This window comes from Orcinus orca, chromosome 2 (assembly GCF_937001465.1).
Source record: "Orcinus orca chromosome 2, mOrcOrc1.1, whole genome shotgun sequence".
NCBI classification, from domain to species: Eukaryota; Metazoa; Chordata; class Mammalia; order Artiodactyla; family Delphinidae; genus Orcinus; species Orcinus orca.
In genome coordinates, this window is record NC_064560.1 from 192,846,525 (window position 1) to 192,860,231 (window position 13,707).

Consider the following 13,707-nt stretch of genomic DNA (forward strand, 5'->3'; position numbering starts at 1 on the left):
AAACAAATGAGACCTAATTGAATTTAAAAGCTTCTTCACAGCAAAAGAAACCATCAACAAAACAAAAAGACAACCTACTGAATGGGAGAAAATATATGCAAACGATATGACCAGTAAAAGGGATTAATATCCAACACATATAAACAGCTTGTACAACTCAACATCAAAACAACAAACAACCTGGTTAAAAATGGGCAGAAAAACTGAATAGACATTTTTCGAAAAAGAAAATGCAGATGGCTAACAGGCTGAACATCACTAATCATCAGGGAAATGCAAATCAAAACCACAATGAGATATCACGTATACGAGTCATGATGGCCATCATCAAAAAGAACACAAATAACAAATGTTGGTGCGGATGTGGAGAAAAGGGAGCCCTCCTACACTGCTGGTGGGAATGTAAATTGGGGCAGCCACTGTGAAAAACAGTATGGAGGTTTCTCAAAAAACTAAGAATAGAACTACCCTTTGACCCAGCGACTCCATTCCTGGGTATTTATCTGAGAAAGCCAAAAACAATAATTCTAAAAGACACGTGGACCCCGATGTTCATAGCAGCGTTATTTACAATTGCCAAGATACGGAAGTAACCTGAGTGTCCATCGACAGAGGAATGGATAAAGAAGATGTGGTGTATGTATACAATGGAACACTACCCAGCCATAAAACAGAACAAAATTTTGCGATTTGCAACAACGTGGACGGACTTGGGGGGCATTGTGCTAAGTGAAATAAGACAGAGAGAGACAAACGCTGTGTGACGTCGCTTGTATGTGGCATCTAAACACACAACCAACTAGTGAATGTAACAAAGAAGAAACAGACTCACGGAAATAGAGGACAAACTAGTGGTTACCAGTGGGGGTGGGAAGGGGGAAGGGGGAGTGGGAGGCACAAGCTATTGGGTGGAAGACAGGCTCAAGGTTGTACTGTACGACATGGGACATATAGCCAATATTTTGTAGTAACTGTAAATGGAAAGTAACCATAAATAAATAAATAAATAAATTCTGCCACAAACAATATGGAAAAAAGCCTGGAGTGGATATTTCCCCAGTTGAGCCTTCAGATGAGACCCCAGACCTGGTGGATACATTGCTGCAGTTTTGTGAGACACCATGAAGCAGAGGACCCACTTAAGCCATGCCCATATTTCTGACCTTCCGTCACTGTTAAATATTAAATGTGTGTTTTAAGTCATGGAGTGTTGTGGTCATTTTTCACACAGCAATGGATAACTAATGCAGTGGCTTTAGGTATGTGGTTCATACCTCCGATCTTTGGCTTTCTTCTCTACGATGGAAGGTAATACGTGAACCACCTCTCAGATTTGGTAGAAGGATTAAATCAAACAAGTGGAGTGCCAGCATCCTACAAGTCTAGAGGTAGGTGTTCCGTCAGTGGTCGTCACGGCTGCCACCTCAACCACCACCAACCACACAAGAAGGAAAATAACCCTCGAGAAAGGTTTACAAGCTGTTCATGTTTGTCACTTAGTGAAAGAGTCAATGTGGCCCCATGAACTGCTCCCAGAAATTCATCTCCAGAATAAGGGCAAGAAAACCCCCCAAAAAACAAACCCTCTAGATGCCTTGAGCCTCTCAGTTCCTCAGGTTGGCCCTGACTATACATGCTTCTCGATAATGCCGCACCAAAGAAATTCCTGGGTCCAGTCCTGTGGTTGGATTTGTGATACATACTAATTAGTTTATTTTATGTCAGGGGGAAGAAGGGCAATACTGTGTTAGTTTTTCAAAGCAGTGTTTCCCCAGGTTACTGTGGAAACAAAAATTTGCATTTTCTTTGTCACTCTTCCATCCTACTTAACCCCCAACGCAGATCGCAACCTTTGGATATTAGTCACTATCCAGTTGTAATACTTAAAATTAACAGGGTAAACATATATTCTGTACTGCTTTGCCAGAAAAACTTGGCTGATCCAACAGATTTTAACTCTGTAGGACAGATTTTGCTGTATTTGTGCTTTCTTTACCTTTTTTCTTTTTTTGTTCCGTCTTCCCCAGAGGAGTATTAACTCAGAGTCACCACGAGAGACCCAACCCTGCCGGCTGCTTTCTGTACCATCATTTGCATCTCTCCTCCTTTATAACTTCTCCAGCCATTTGATGAAGCACATACACACTCACACACACACACACACACACACACACACACACACACACACAGAGGATGCCATTCACCTCTAAAATGACAGCAATTTGACTGTTGGAGAAATCATAAACGCATTTTCATTTTTACTGATTACACTTTCATCTACCTTTTCCATCCTACTCAAGCCAACTGCAGGACTTGCTCTTTTAATGTAGAAGCTGCTATGAAACACAGTTAGTGAGTGATCTTTGAAAGGACCTCAGAAGACTGGAGTGGGTTGGGATCGAACTGAGAGGTACCCTCTGGACTTGTATATTCAATGATTTCTAAAAATGTAATGGATTACAATGATGTTTTAACAAGGTTATTGATACTTAAACCTTAACAGTTTAGAAAACAACAGATAAGAGATAAAGGACATCTTTTCTTCGTTCAAAATTAGGTACAGGGATTAAGTGTTTGGAGTGGGTAAACTCTGAAAATAACGGTAGTTTAAAATACTAGCCATTTAGAAGGCAGAGAGGTAAGTCTTTCAGCCACTGCTTGTTTTGTTACTCGGAAAAGGGAGAAATTATTACCTGAGAGTTCTGCATTTATGTTCATTGCTGTGACAGAACACATTGCATTTTATTAGCTATAGGCTTTGGCTGGTCAAATATAAATATGTTACCATTAAATTAAAAACTTCTAACCATTTGAAATATTCATCAGCTAAGTTTACATTTGTACAGATTAAAAATCTCGGGACCATTGTTTCTTCATCTGTTAAATGGGGATAATGAGATGTAGTTGCAGCATTTCTGTGAATTTTAGGTTGAAATAATGTATGTGAAGGTGCCTGGCGTAGTATAGAGGTTTGGTAAATGCTGGCAATGATGATAATGACGATGATGGTGGTGGTGGTGGTAGTGGTGATAGTAAACATGATGAAGAAACTTCAGCAGAGATTTGTGTATCCTGATTATTCCTTTTGAAAGGTTTCTTAAATCAATGAAACATCTTTGGACACTTTCCTGAACGGATTATTCACGTCATCACCCTAGCAATTCAGCATGCGTGTGTTTTATGAGATACCTTTTCATGAGCAATCGAAAGCCCCTCCCTCTTTATTCATTTAGACGTACCCTATTGCAAGGAAACCAGCTTCCTTGAACAAGACTTGGTTTTATGCAGAGTCTCAAAGAGGCCAAGTCAGCCTCTGGCTGATTTGTTGGAACAAATAAAAAGTCTGAGCAAGGATCTTGATAGGAAAGACAAGGTGGGAAAGCTTCTGCCTTCTTTGTGGGCAAGAGATTCCTTCCTTGCACATGACTGAGGTGACGTTGTGATGGTGTGTTTAACGTTAGCAGATGCCATGGCTAACCGGGTGTGTGTGGTGGAGTGGGGCAGGTTCAAGGTCTCTGATCATGGATCAGCTCTGTGGCATGTTATCTCTTAATGACCATGGCTTCCCATGGTCCATTGGAGGATATTTGTAAATTTTCAGAGCAATTAACATTATGGATCGCTGAGACTAGGGAAGAAAGAATGACTTAAACAACCTTCACATTTTTAGTAATCTTATGGAAAGGTCTCTTTTATGGGAAGATCTCCTCAGCAGAACTAAATTACTACATTAATAGTAATCCTTGGAATAAGGTAACGTGTGCTTGAATGTACACAGAGAGATTAATTTAACAATACTTTCCAATGTTACCTTGAGAGCGGCAACCAAGAATGCTGACACCAGGTAACTATCAATAAAATATCTAGGAATCATTTTATTTATAATTAACTGGGGACCAGGCTATTACTACCTCGTTCCCTGCATTGCAAGTTGTCGTACACACACACACACACACACACACACACACACACACACACACACACACACACACACACCAATCAACCCTCACTCAGGAATTCAATGCCATTCAAGCTATGGCTAAGGGAGATGGTAAAAACAGGGTAAAGTTGAGGTTCATGGGCTCTGGGGCCTGGAACAGAGGTGAGGTTGGCCATGAGGCCTCAGCATTGAGATTAGACAAACCATGTCACAGACAACAGATGGGGAAGGCAAGACAAAGGAGTAGCCAGCTTAGCGATGCCCGTGAAGGCGTGGAACACTGACAGCCTTTTCCGTGGCACTTTTTTTTTTTTTTTTGCGGTACGCGGGCCTCTCACTGTTGTGGCCTCTCCTGTTGCAGAGCACAGGCTCCGGACGTGCAGGCTCAGCAGCCATGGCTCACGGGCCCAGCCGCTCCGCGGCACGTGGGATCTTCCCAGACCGGGGCACGAACCCGCGTCCCCTGCATCGGCAGGCAGACTCTCAACCACTGCGCCACCAGGGAAGCCCCCGTGGCAGTTCTTTTGTTTATCGACAGGTGGAAGGTCTCAGCATTCTCTGTGGTCTTTTAAAATTCTCCGTAAACACTAAGGTTCCCCCTAGCCGGAGAGCTAGGAAAACTTCGATTCAAATGGGTTTTGAGTATGATTAAGTGTCAGAATGGGTGCGTCAGAGCTTGAATAACATCTGAATTCTTCTCAGGAGAAAGCTCTTAGGGGTGTCTGTCTCTCAGCTGGAAATCCTGCCAAAGGCAAACCTACAACTAGATATCTTGATTATCTAACTGTCACCCGAAAACAAAACCAGCAGTAAGAAAAATGCGAAGTGTAAATTTGTGTTTACTTTGAGACTCAGAGGAAGGAAGGCTTTAGGAAAATCAGTACCTGGAATTCACCGTGGTGTAAACTGGACCGGGCCAGTAAGGATCAGGGAAGCAGTCCTTCATGTGGACACTAGGAACAGTATTTAATCAATTTCGCCTTTGCCAATGCGCTTCATAAGGGGATTGTAATAAAGCACATTTCTCCTTTTCTGGTTGGAAAATCTTTGCTTCTGCACACAGGCTGTGGATTACTGCATGAGAAAATGTTTTCTTGTGTCCATCATGGTTTTGCAAGACAGCTGAGGCGGGGAAATTGACTCTGTTTATATCCAACCTAGCTGAGGACAAGACAGTGTAATGGCCACAGACGTTTTTTCCCTCTAAAGAGAACATTTTGCTTTTCTTTGCAATTCCACTTGGACAGAAAACAAATTTCTGTTAATAGTGCTGTGCAGCAATGTTGCTCTGCTGGATAAACGCACCTGGCCGAGGAAGTCTCTCCCTGCCTTTGGGATCTATCAGATACTCATCACATTCTGACCGAGCTAGCTGGGGCCCAGGCCACCAGCTCTTCAAGGGCAGGTGCTCTGCCCAGTTCAAGGTCTGGCACCGAGTTTGCTGAATGACGTCCCCACTGACCCCAACAGAAGCCTAACAAAGGTAAATTAGCTTATTGCATAGCGAATCCTTTTGAAACACAGAGGAACATCTTAGCCTCATGGGTACATTGGTGGCCCAGAAACGATCCACGCCGTCATTCATCCATGAGTTTACATGTGAGTGCGTCTTCCTTGTAAGAGAGGCTTGGGTGTAAAAAGATTTCCTCCAGATGTTCACCCTTGAGATTGCCTGAATCTGTCCATCATCTACCTTATATTACACAGGCAGAGGAAGCCATTGCTCTTTTTGACGGACTTCAGGTCCAGTGATGAAACACTAGATCTGACCGAGGCTGCTCTGAAGATGGATTTATTTTTCAATAGTTGTGACTATGTGACCAGCAGGCACTGCAGAAATCTGAATAATTGTCATGAACTGCTGGATCCTTATGATCTCAAAGTTCACTCAAACTCTTAGCCACATCACTGCTTAATGGGACTTCAGCTTTTGCTGAATACCCCCAGTGATGGGGAGCTCACTCCCTCCCAAAGCACCTCACTTGATATCTGGGTTGCTCTGATGCAGGGGGTTGGCAAACTGTTCTGCAAGGAGCCAGATACTAAATTATTTAGGCTTAGTGGGCCATACAATCTCTGTAGCAAATACTCAAGCCTGCTCTTGTAGCGTGAAAGCACCATAGACGATACATGAATGAATGGGCAGGCTATGTTCCAATAAAACTTTGTTTACAAAAGTAGTCAGAGGGCCAGGTATTGATCTAAGTGTTATCCTTCCTTGTCCTGAAAACACCGTCTCCCCGGTGGCCTAGTTCAACGTTTTGGGGCCACACGTAGGAGCTAATACAACCCTCTCCTATAAGGAAGTCCTTCATCTCTTTAAGGTGATGATACCCGCTTGCCAAGTTATCTGTTTCCTTTTCTCCCATGATCCCATCTCTCCTCGGTTGTCCTAATTCCAAGTCTCTCACCTCTTCTTTCTTTATTTATTTATTTATTTTTGTGGTACGCGGGCCTCTCACTGTTGTGGCCTCTCCCGTTGTGGAGCACAGGCTCCGGACACATAGGCTCAGCAGCCATGGCTCACGGGCCCAGCCGCTCCGCGGCATGTGGGATCCTCCCGGACCGGGGCACGAACCCGTGTCCCCTGCATCGGCAGGCGGACTCTCAACCACTGCGCCACCAGGGAAGTCCCTCTCACCTCTTCTTAAGTGTGGTTGGCTGAGTTATTTTATTTTGATAACCACGTTAATATGGGTGTTGGAAAGGAAAGATTCAGACCTAAAGCCTCTTTTTCTAGGCAAAAACAGTGTTTCATTTTACCTGTCCTTTAAGACACCCTCTCCCCACTCCACAGGCCCTATCCTTTATCTCAGCCGCCCTGTTAGCACCAACGCTGCTTATCCCAGAGGCTGCAATCACCAGGACCAGACCACCCAGGCAGAAGCCCCAGGTTCCAGCCATGAGGTCTGCCAGGTATCAGCTTTGAGGCCGAGGGATCATCCCACCAAGGAAAACTTCCTCAATGCCCTGAATCCAGGGAAGAGCCCCTCTTCTGTGCGACCACATGGCCTGCAGGCAATACAGCACTGAGCCCCGGTCTTGCCACCCCACCCTGCTGACTGGTCTCTCTGCCCACTAGACTGTGAGTAAAATGAGGGCAGGGACCACGGTGTGTTCACTGCTGAATGCCTAGAGCCAACAGAGTGCTGGGCACAGAGTAGATGCTCAATAAACATAATATTAAATGTAATATTATAATATTCAATGAATGAACACACAAATGAATGAATGAGTTGTAAAAAAATCCCAAGAATGGGTGAACGAGTCAGGCCTCCTGTGCATACAATGTACCCACGACACGTTGCCAAGCCTGCTCTCGCACTTAGTGACCCACGCAGTGGGCTCTGACCCTCGCAGTGGCCCTGCAAAGCACTGAGGTTGGCAGGCATCATGACCCCATTGCCCCCGTCAAGCACGGCCAGTAAACCTTTGCCTGGTGGCTGCCGGGAGGCTGGGTCCTCTCTCTGGCTCTCTGCCGCATTGTCCCTCCCCACTCACCACCCCATAGCCCCGGCTCAAAAGATGTCCTTGCTTGTGCCTTCAGGGAGGGGGCCAGCACTCAGAAACCATGGTCTCCACAGCTCCTGTCCATCCTCTTGCTTTCCTGTCTTGGGTCTTAACTCCTGCCCACATGAGCTGCTTATTCATAGCTCTGCGAATTTCCCCTATACAGTCCTCTCGATCAGTCCATTCCTGTTCATGTCCTCTCCACATACCCAACACCTACTCATGCCTGGAGACCCAACTCAAATGCCACCTCCTCTGTGCAGCCAGCTGCAGTCCTGCAGACAGATGTCTGCACTTTTATCACTTCTGTCTATGCCTCCAAGAATAGTACTTGGTAATCCCGATAAGGCAGAGCTTATGAATTCAAAATAAAATTGAGGGTCTAATGATGATAACAATAGGTAGCTTTTATTGAGAGTTAACTCTTCCAGGAACAAATCCTGGTGACTTTATACACACATCTCATTTGTAATCCTAAATGTCAGGCAGACATTTTCTATAATATTGTTGTCTCCATTTTTCTTTAGCCTGGCAGCCACAATAGAAAAATGGTTAGGAGCATGGCCTTTGGGGTTAGGGAGACCAGGCTGCAACTCCCAAGTCCATTCATTTGCCAGCTACGTGACTTTAGGGAACCTATATATAACCTTTTTGAGCATCCCGCAGAGAGGGGTTAATGAAGTTAAAATTAGCACTTGTAGATAGAGCCCTCGGTACCTAGAATACCTGGGCATGAGTTAAGCCCTCTATAAATGTCTCGAGGAGGACTCAGAGGACAGAGGGTTTATCTAATTCATCTTTGCACCCCTAGTGACTAGTATGGTGCCCAACTTCCAGTGAACGCTCCTTACAAATTTGAGGAGATGTTCCTCCACTGCCATGCAGATGGACATCCTGGAAAGATGTGGCCCTGGGGGTTCACGGGTTTCCTTAGTCTCAACGTGCTCATACATTCCCCACCTGTATTAAGAAAAGCATGAGGAATAACAATATGATGCAGAGGGAGTCCCACCTGTTGCCCTCTTGCCCCGCCCCCATACACACACTGTAAAGGATGAACATGCTGGCTTTGGCTTTGACGCAAGCCAATATTTTTCAAATCTTTGTGCACAGTGAATGAGATGTTTGTACTGTCAAATCACATTTCCTCACAGGCTGCCTTGTTTCCTGAAATAGTGGGGCCCAGATACTGGTTGTGCATGGAATACAAGCTCTGGGATTTTGTTTATTGTGAGCACTGGGTTCCCTGACCAAATCAGATGTCCAATTATATCTGCATATGGGGAAATCTGGGCTGAAGAAAGAGCCGGCTGCCAGTATGGCGTCAGGAAGCAGTCCTTCTGGAGTTTCTGTGGACCAGCTGCCTGGCTGCCACCACCCATAAAAACTGGTTGGGCAAAAGTGTTGCTCCCAATTTCACTAGAAAATGTTGGATCTCAACTGGCACATGGGCTGGGATGCAAAGTGGTTTTCTCAGAAAAGTGCTGCTGCCTTTGGGCCTCTGTTTCTTAAGATACAGGTTTCTGTTTGGATGGGTTTGCAGGCTTTTTCAGCAAGAGTTACTGACATCTGAATAATAACTATGGTAATAATCATCACCATCATCATCATCACCATCGGAGGAAGAATCCTGTCAATGGGCTAACGAAACCCGCTGGGGTCCTGGTATTTCCCAAAGCCCCTCAGGGATGGGATCTGCCCTGGTGAGATCCCCTGCTAGGATATGGGAACTTTCTTGGGCAAAGAGGTCCCCCTTCTCCTCTGTGGGGTCATCTTCTGCCTCTTTCTCCCCATATCCATACCAGAGAGGAAGAGAGGACAGTAGGGTGAGGAAGGGGTGTGGGCTTGGTCCAGGGGGTGAGGCGGCAGGAATGAGTGGTCTTCCCAGGAGTGGGGAAGTGAGGCTCTCTGCACCCAGCTGCTGAAGAGGGGCAGTGGTGGTGTGTGGGAGCTTGGAAATCAGGAGGCCTGGGCTCTGCTTGCTTTGAGGCTCCCAGTGGCAAGTCATCTCCCTCATCCAGAAAAGTGGTCCCTACCTGCGATGAGGACTTTCACAGACCCTTGCCCCACTTTCCTGGGCTTTGGGGTATATTTTGGGGAGGTCCTAGATCAGGAGACAGGCTGTAGCTTTACAACTAATACATGTTCACATTTGTGGTGCACCTTAGGTGCTAGCATTTAGCTACAGGCTTTGGGGATGAACGCGCTATTTTACGGAAGATGTGAAGTAACTTAGGGCACATTCCATATACATATTGCGGGAAATTGGAGGGGCCCCAAATCCCCAAATGGGAAGGCATCCCGAGCCAGATTGAAGTGTCTACCCCCAATGTGAGCAACTGGATACAGGGGTGGGGTAGGGTGCGGTAGGGTGGGGAGGTGCCAACACTGGGGTTGGTTTGATTACAACGAAACTGCCCCCGACATCCTGGGCTTCCATGATGAAGAGACAGCGCAGGAGCAAAATGTCCAGGAAGGAGTGAGAGAGACCAGAGGAAGGAGGCTCCTCCGCCACCCGAGTCCTCGTGTCCCCAAGTACGTCACGTGGGTGGGAGTGTGTCACACACCCCCACGCGCCCACTGCCACATTCCTCACGCTCCTGCCCCGGCCGGGCCCATATACGCGCGCCTGTAAGCGCCGGGCCTCCACGGGCCACGTCGCCGCCACCTGCTGCTGCATCCTTAGTGAAGGGGAAGGCGCATCTCCGCGCCTCCCACCCGACCTCCACCTCGGTGTGGGCCTTCCTCTCACCCCCATACTCCGGGGCCGTGTGTAGGACGTCTTCCCCGGGCCCCTCCCCAACGCAGAGGGGGAAGCAGAAGGAGGAGCTCCGGCTGCAGCCACCCGCCCTCCCCCACCTCCGGAGCTCCCCCTCCCCTCCCCTCCCCTCGGCTGCCGCAGCCCCGCTAGTAGTGCGAGTCAGCGTGGGCTCCCCAGAGCGAGTCGCTAGGTAACAGGGCGGGCTCCGCAGACCCGGGGCCGGGGAAGCCCGGGCGTGTCGTCAGCAGCTGCCCTGCGGAGCGGGGTCCGGGGGCGCAGGGACCCTTCCCTGTCCGGGCCTGCTGACCAGGCTGGCCCGCCCCCTCCTCCCAGGACGCCTTAACCCGCGCGGTTCGCCGCCGCCGAGGTGCCCCTCCCTTGCGGGGACCCCGACGCAGCCAGCCCCTTCCTCCTTCCCGGCCGGTGCGCACAGCTCTGCGCGCGGCAGAGTGGGCGCCCCACTGTCGCGGTCGCCGTCGCCGCCGGTAAGCTGCTCTCGGGGGCCGGGGCTGGGGCGGGGAGGAGGGGGAGCGGGAAGACCGGGACAGCTCCCGGCACCACGGCCGCCGGACCAGCCATGTGCTAAAGTTTCCGGGGCTCCGCGCGGGCGGGCGCGCGGCGCGGGGCTCAGCGGCGCGGTGGGTGGGGCGGCGCGGTCCTGCTGGGTGCCTGCCACCCCTGGGCCCGCGGGGCGCAGCTCTGCGCGCTCTCACGCTCTCTCTTCCTCTCTTCTCTTCCGCGCTGCCTCCCCGAGGTCCTCCTGCCGAGCCCCGGCGCGGGGCATGAGGAGCCCCGGGGCGCCGCCCGGAGACTACCCGGCTGCGCGCACACCTCGACAGCGGCGGACCGGGACATGAGCCGCGCGCGCGGGGTCCGGCGCCCGGCGGCCAGCCCCAGCTGGCAGCGGCCAGCGGATCGGCGCTGCCCGGGAGAATGAGGCAGGAGCCGGCGGCAGCCTTCTCTTTCTCCTCCTCTTCGCCTTCCTCCGGCTCAGGCACCCCGGGCCCGGGCCAGGCTGTGGCTCTGCTGCGTGCCCCGCGCGCCCCCCGCCCGCCTCCGGATGCGCTGCTCGGTAAGCCAGGCCCTCCGCCGCGGAAACAAAGCCCCTTCTCACGGCCCCAGAGGCTGCCTCCGAGCCCCCTGCTCGGCCCCCACCTAGAGCCTGCGGGATTTCTTACTGAACCCCTGGATTCCCCTGTTCCCCAGACCCTGCCTAGAGGCCGAACTGCCCGGGCGCCTTCGAGACCTGGTGCTTTCCCGGGCCATCAGGGAGGCAGATGCGGGCTTGACACGCAGGCAGGAGGAGACCTGTTTGGTCTCGATAATGCTATATGCAACCTGGGTTCAGACGCTTCATTTGTGGAGGGAGACGACTCGTATATAGTGACCTCGAAACTGGGGTCCAGGCTGTGCTGGGTAGTGTGTCTCCAGACCACCAGAGGAAGTGCGTTCCCCTTATTCTCTGGCTCAGTTGAGGAAACTGAGGCCCAGGGAGGCTGAATGACTTAATCAAGGTCAAAGGGCCAGGAAGCGCAAGCCAGGGAGACCAGGATTGGAAACCAGGGTGCTGTTTCCACCTCTCCCTCGAGCTGATCCTTTTGTAACAAACACACCTGTCCCATTTCTTCTACTAACTGCTTCCGCCTGGAGTTACTGCGTGTGTGTGAGAATACTTGTGCTGATGAGTATCTGCTTGGATGAAATCGATTGCTGGTAGCATGTATTTTTAATTTTTTTGTCCATCCCTCCATCACATAGCTGCTCACCCTTATGTGAACTGTAAGTGCGTGGCTACTTCTGTTCAGGTAGGAGGAGGATATGTTCCCCTGGGTGCTCTCTTTCCTGGGATTCTGTTTCTCCCAGGCCTCTTCAAGGTTGGAAAGGGCAGAGTTCAGATCCTCCTGTGTGCCTCCTCTCTGCTGTGTATGCCCAGCACATGCTCGGCCTCAGAACCATGTCGTAGACCCTTCTGTGGTGTGAGGGCTAATCAAAGCTCGTGCCCCTGGTTGTGTACGTCTTAGAGATGGTTACTTAACAGGCTGATCCCAGATGGCCACTGTGTAGGAACCAGCCCTGCCCGAAATTTTACCTTGGTTCGAATTTGCCAACCTTCCATGTCAGCAGAACTTCCCACATCTCAATCCAGAAGAAAAGGAGGGGGGAGGGTAATGTAGACAGGAGGCCTTAGCTTGCCCCCAACTCTCTGGTTTTGTGGCTCTTAACTGTTTGCTTAAGGGCGTTTAGGTCGACCCTGAAAGGGAAAGCCACGCGGAGTCACTTGGTCCTGGTCCGAGGGGCTTGTTTACTCGCTTGGGTCACCAAGCGTTGAGCTTGGTGGTCTGCGGAACTCGGACAGTGTTGGTGTCGGTACAGGGAAAGGCCATCGGTTTCCCTGTCAGTGAAATGACGGGTCACACTGGATGAACTCTCAGATCCCTTCCAGTGAAGTGATTCTTGGAGTGGCAGAAGAGGGGGTTACAGGCCGGAGCTAGGGGGTGAGAGCCGATCAGACCCACACATTTGGAAAGATCGCTTGTTGATCAAATAGGTTGTTGATTTCCAAGAGGAGGATATGGTGCCCGAGGGAGCTGCAAAATTCAGGTTCCACCCGAAGGAGGTGAAGCCCGGGCAGTGCTTCAGTGGATTATTTATTGGGCTAAAGCATGGTGGCTATAAAATGTCCCAACGTGCCAGATTGGGTTCATGGGACAGGTTAGGCATTTCATTTGGAGAGATGACATTGACCCCTAAGGACTGATGAAATACAAGGCATCAACTAGATGTCCAGCTGGCTCGAAAGTGACCAGCTGGTGAGCCTGCCTGTGCCTTTCAGAAAGAAACTGTCATAGCTGCATAGGTAAAACCTTCTCCGCCTAAACAATTAAAGCAAGTAAATAAAGTGATTTTTAGACTCTCCTCTCTCCATTGTTTGCTGATTATATTAGGGAAGGGTGGAGCCTGTCTCAGCAGGAATAGAGGGACTGTCACAAGAAAGGGGGGCCACTAGGAGGTTTAGACCCTGACTTGGTCTTTGCCTGTAATTAGAGCTAAATTCATCAACTTGCCCTGTGGACACTTAATGGGGTTGTTATAGATCTTTTAAAGATGTGGATCAATGAACCTTTTAAAGTGTTACTGAATCTCAAATGAAACGGGCACGGCCCACCTTTTTTTCCCAGAAACTGTGCTCCCAGCGGGTCTTATGACTGTTTGATATTTACGGAACCAAAGCAAAGCTTTCATTTTTGACAAGCTCATGGGGTCTGTGAATGGCGAGTAAGGCATCTTGTGTGGACATATTAATCTACCAGCATTGTGTGTTTTAGCTCCGCATGACTGACGGGTGAGGTTTTGAATAAAAATGAATGCAGAGAAACAATCTTCATGAAGTTACTTTTGGAAATGATGATGTAATTATGAGAGAACAGTTTTTATGTCACATATCGTACTATTGCTACCCAGAGCCTGATTCCACAGAAAAATATGACTCCTGTTC